Here is a 5,660-nt window from a genome sequence, read left to right on the forward strand (position 1 = left end):
TTGTGTAAATGCATGCAGGTTAATATAGGTAGTTGGGGATTCTGAGGAACAGGTGCCCCAGTCTATGTTAAAGTCTCCAAGTAGTAGGGTTTCTTGGGGGTAGTGACATGATAGCCAGTGCAGGATATCTTCAAGTGTAGATATATTGTTACCTGAGGGTATGTACATACAGATAATATTAATGCATTTATTTTTATTAAGTTGCAATTTGGTGGCAAGAATCTCTGAGTTATTATTCTGAGGTGGTTGTATTACATCTATGGTGACATTCAACTCAGATTTACAGAGTACAGCTACATAACCCCCTTCCTTGAAGCATGATCCAGCCTATGTATGTTGTACCCAGGTGGTAACACTTCATTGTCTGTAGTATTAGGTTTTAACCAGGTTTCAGATAAACAGAGAATCTTAGGGGAGTGGACATCCAGAAGTGCATGCAATTCATGTACCTTGTTATTAATGCTTCTAATATTGAGATGACAGGCTACGAGAGAGTTAGTTGGCCTATTAATTGTAGGTTTGTAGCTTAGATTGCAAGTAGAGGGGGTATGTGTATCTGAAGTGGGTGGGCCAGGGTTGGGGTGAATATCACCACCAAGTCTTAGTTTAAGTCTATACTTGGTGATGAACTTCAAGAATTTGTTTATTAGTTTGTGGTAGTGTTTGGATCTAGAGCTAATGTGCCTGGGGTTGAGATGTTGATAGACTGAACAAGATGTTGGATAGGACCTAGTACTGTAAGTATGGTTGAAGGTGGGAGGATTTACAGCTGGGGTGATAGTATCGCCTTTCGGGACCTGAAATTCCATGAGAAACTGGTTTTCATACAAGGTAAGGAGGTATGGTGCAAACAAGAGGGGTAGTAAAGAGGAGTATATCATTACCTGTGATTCAGCTAGGGAGTTAAGGAACTATTTTACCTGGTGATGCAACACCAGAAGATAGAGTGGTGAGGTAAAGGTACTGGAAGGGGGATGGGAGAATACCAGATGAAAGCTAATAGGTGCTATTAAAATGTAGGTAGAAGAATGGGGGTGGGAGGAATTATCCCAAATGAAAGCAGATAGGATCTAGAAAGTGGGGAGTGGCTATAGTACTATAAATTTAGAGGTACTGAGGGCGGGAGGTAATTGGGGGCAGGAGGGGAGTGAAGAGAGCTCAAGCATAGCGAAGGTGAACACAGCAGGGCTATTGCAGTTTACAAGGTTTCCTAAGGTGTCCTAAAGCTATAAGGTAAGTATTATAGTTCTTAATGTAAGAGTCAGTTTACTTAAGTTACAGGGGAAGGAGGCAAACACTCAAGTAGAAAAAGAGCCCGATGGCTGACCAAAATGTTGACCTGCTTAATTACACAGCACTGTAAGTGAAAGCTTAACAAATGCTTTTTGTGTGCAGCCTACTCTGTTTAAATGCTGAGAGAAACTGATTGCAGTCCTGTAGACTCCGTTTTGTGGGGAAGTGTAGAGTTCAATCTGCTTAAATGCTGAGAGAAACTGATTGCAGTCCTGTATACTCCATTTTTGTGGAGAAGTGTAGAGTTCAATCTGCTTAAATACTGAGAGACTCTGATTGTAGTCCTGTAGACTCCGTTTTGTGGGGAACTCTAGAGTTCAATCTGCTTAAATGCTGAGAGAAACTGATTGCAGTCCTGTAGACTCTGTTTTGTGGGGAACGCTAGAGTTCAATCTGCTTAAATGCTGAGAGAAACTGATTGCAGTCCTGCAGACTCCATTTTGTGGGGAACTGTAGAGTTCAAACTGAGTCACACCAGGTCCGCCAAAGGGGGGAAGAGAGAGGGAAATCCTAAGCACCTAGATTTGAAAATAATACTAATACCATATAAGAATACAACAGACATTCTGGGTTTTAAATTTATCATTCTGGACCGTGTGGAGATGTATGAGCTTGAAGTTAACTCAACTGTATTTTGGAGAAAAAACAATTATGCTGGCAACTGAAATTCAAATAATTCAGAAAACCAGGACTTTACTATTGCTCTGTTAAGAGTGTGTTGAATTTATATAAGCTGCCACACAATCTGTAAAGGTTTTTTGATTAGGGAATTTGTGAGGAAATATTTTTATGTACTAAAGTTACCAAACATATTAAAAAATAATAAAAAAATGATGTGTAGAATGTGTATATATATATATATATATATATATATATATATATATACATGGTTTACTATTAAAATGTCGAACGGCACTACATTGACTGTACTACAGTCGAACACGGAAGTTCGAAAATAGTAATGTCAACGACAAAAAAACAATCTAAGACTGTGTTTTAACATGGGTCGAGGTAGGGGAGATGTTTGTAGTTCTGAATAATACTGAACACCTACCTCGACCCATGTTAAAACCATTCCTAGAATGTTTTCTTGACGTCGACATTACTATTTTTGAACTTCCGTGTTCGACTATAGTACAGTCGTAGTGCCGCTGACATTTTAATAGTAAACTATATATATATATATATATATATATATATATATATATATATATATATATATATATACATATGTTTAGTTATTTTAAACTGATTTGATTAGATTTAGTACACTCTTGCATCAGACCTGAGATTTAAATGGTAGATTCAAAATACACATTTTTTTCATGCTGTTATTACCATAAAGTTTTGGTATAATTTCCCCATTTAGCATACTGGTGCATGTTCATGCATACTCATGCACACACCTGCACACTTTTATACATTATTAGCTTACCTCATCCACTGTTTTCTGTACTTATGTGTGGTTTTTCTACTAGCTTTCATTGTATAAACATTTTTTGGCAGCTGTAAACATGAAAACTGTCATGACAAATTTTTTTCTTGACTGGAAAGTGCTGACATTTTTTTGAGCTGTAAATAATTTAAGCAATAACCCACGCCTGGGTATGGGTAATGCTGGATTTACCCACGGTTGGTGTGGTTTGGTCACAAGGGCAAAGCCCAGGTGGCCAAACTAAGACAACTGTGGGTAAATCCAGCATTACCCACACCCAGAAGTGGGTTATTGCTATTACACAATGACATTATTTAAGAAAAAAAAATACTTACTTTTCTTAAATAATGGCATTGTATAATGCCTCCTTGCTACCCTTCCGCAGCTGTCCAGTATCCTGTGGCAGTTCTGATGTACTGCACATGCATATGGTTACGCAGTACATCAGAGCTGTGTGTGTGGAAGCAACGGAGAAAGGAAGATGTCTGCTGCTTTTATAAACTTGTCTTGCTATGTTAAAAGAGTTTAACATAGCGAGACTACTTTAAAAAAGCAATGGACATCTTCATTTCTCCGTTGCTTTTTTTTAAGCTATTTCGCTATGTTAAACTCGTTTAACATAGCGAGATAACAGCAACGGAGCTCTTCCGTTCTCTGCTGCTGTCCAAAAAAAAAAAAAAAAAAAGACTTATACTAATGGTCTGATTTACAATGTGCACGCTGACCAATCAGCGTGCATGTTTTGGAATATTAATGGGGGGGGTCATTGTATAATTATTTTTTATGCACACTAATACATATGTATGGATGCTTAAAAGATATCACTACAAGGATATATATTTATATTTATAGTGTTCTAATTAGATACTGTTTATGGTTAGAGAGCTATGCATGCTTTTCCTTGTATTTATCTAGTTAGCACTTACCTACCTATGTATATGATTTTAGTTTTTGTCACAGACCTGATGAAAGCTTTATTGCATTAGTTAGCCAAAAGCGATTTTAGTTAAGTCAGTCTTTTTATATCTCTGTTATGCTTTCCTTAATAGCTGATTTTGGAATGTGAGTTGCAAATAGATAAGTAGTGTTTTCCTAGGATTTAGTTTGATCTTGTTACTAGTAGTGTGAGGGTTCGGGTATTTGCTGTACTTAAATGCACTTTTACAGCCATGTTTATATTGTTTGCCTGGAATAGGCTGGTTTAAACATATATATATATATATATATATATATATACATATTTTCCATACCTACTTCTAAGTGTATAAAACCTGATATGCTTAACATTGTAAAGTATTTCTGATTTTTGTTATTAAGGATTGCTTGTCTGTAATGAATAAAGGCTTGTGCTTTGGAATATTACCTGGGTTTCATGATTTTTTAAATTATTGTGACTGACATTTTGGAGATATAATTTGAATAAAGAGAGTTTCCAGCCTTCTTATTAGATTTGGAAATATATAGAAGAGATTTATTTGAGGCGTGGAAGAGGTGATTATTAGTGTATGGCTGGAGCATTTGTGTTGGAGGGTTAGGGTTTTGTCTTGTTGGTGAATGAGTTTGTAGGTGGTAATAAGTCAGATCTAGGTTAAATGGTGGGGTAGTTGTAGCCAGTTTAGTTGTTATAATGGCTGGCAGTGATGGGTTCACTGAGGGTCATTGGTTGCAAACTTAGCAATTTTAAACATGTGAACAAACCATTATCAACTAGAAACGTGTCAACAATCTCTAACCAAAAAATAAGAGACCTTAAATCCTTTGAACTATCCCAAAAGATTAGCACAACTTTATCCTTATAGTCAGTAGCCTACCATTAACCTATGTCCTATGTCTTACTTTTGGAGCCATGAAAGATCCAGTCCTATTTTACAACCTCCTATTTCTTGTACAGAACTAGTGGCCATAATAGCACCTGCACTAGTGATTTAAACACAAACAAGTAATTAAGAGTCACTGGAGGAATAGGTTTGTAATGTAGCATATACCCAACGGTGTAATAAGTTACTGTACAGGTCAAAAAAGTACTATCTTAGCTACCTTTAAGGCTATTCTTTACACCTGGATTGTTGGACACAAATTTACCAGAGGGAAGTCTTGTTTGGAAGGTGAGCACTTTTAATACTCAAAAACTGTGGCAAGAACTTTTAAGTAAAAGGTTTACATGGCTAGGTTTCCTACAGGTCCCTGTGACCTGCCTAATATTGTTCCATTGTTTCTAGCAGAGATTTTGCAGAATGGATGTAGACCAGAGGTATTAAAAGAAACTCTTTATAATCTATACCAGAAACACATAGACAGACTATTTTGTCTTAGTTACATTTTGTTGACCAAGCTAGCCATACCGAGCAAGGCCCATTTTAAGAGATGACCTGGGATAAAATACAGTGAGTACACGGAAACACTGGCAAACCATAACAGCAAGACATCAGTAAAATCCGTTACATTTGATAGCAAATGTAACAATGACTAGAAGGCTTTAACTTGTACACTGTTTTAGGTTGAAGGCTGAGGATAGAACAGAAATAATAGAACCATTTAAGTAACTCTAGGGGAATCTGTATAGTACATTGTTTTAGTAAACTGATATAGAACAGCAGGACACAATCCGAACAAATAGCTTGAAAGGCTCAAGAGAAATATAAGGAAGTATTTTTTTTTTACAGAAAGGAATATGCCTAATGAGGTGGTAGCATCAAAAAAACTTTTACTTTAAGAAAATAGTGGACAAGCCTAAGGCATTTATTTTGCTGAATAGAAGAAAACATACATAAGCTACTGGTTATGTATGAAATTCACCTAATAGAGAAGGTTGCAGAAACGTACATAGTGTCAGGCAAGCAATTCTTATCTGTTATCAAAATCTGTTTGTATTATCAGCAGTTCTTATAGTATCCCTAGGGAGCTTACCACATAACTGTATCCCATGTTTTAC

Source organism: Protopterus annectens, chromosome 3.part1 (genome assembly GCF_019279795.1).
Source record: "Protopterus annectens isolate FY-2018-M chromosome 3.part1, PAN1.0, whole genome shotgun sequence".
In the NCBI taxonomy this organism is placed as follows: Eukaryota; Metazoa; Chordata; order Ceratodontiformes; family Protopteridae; genus Protopterus; species Protopterus annectens.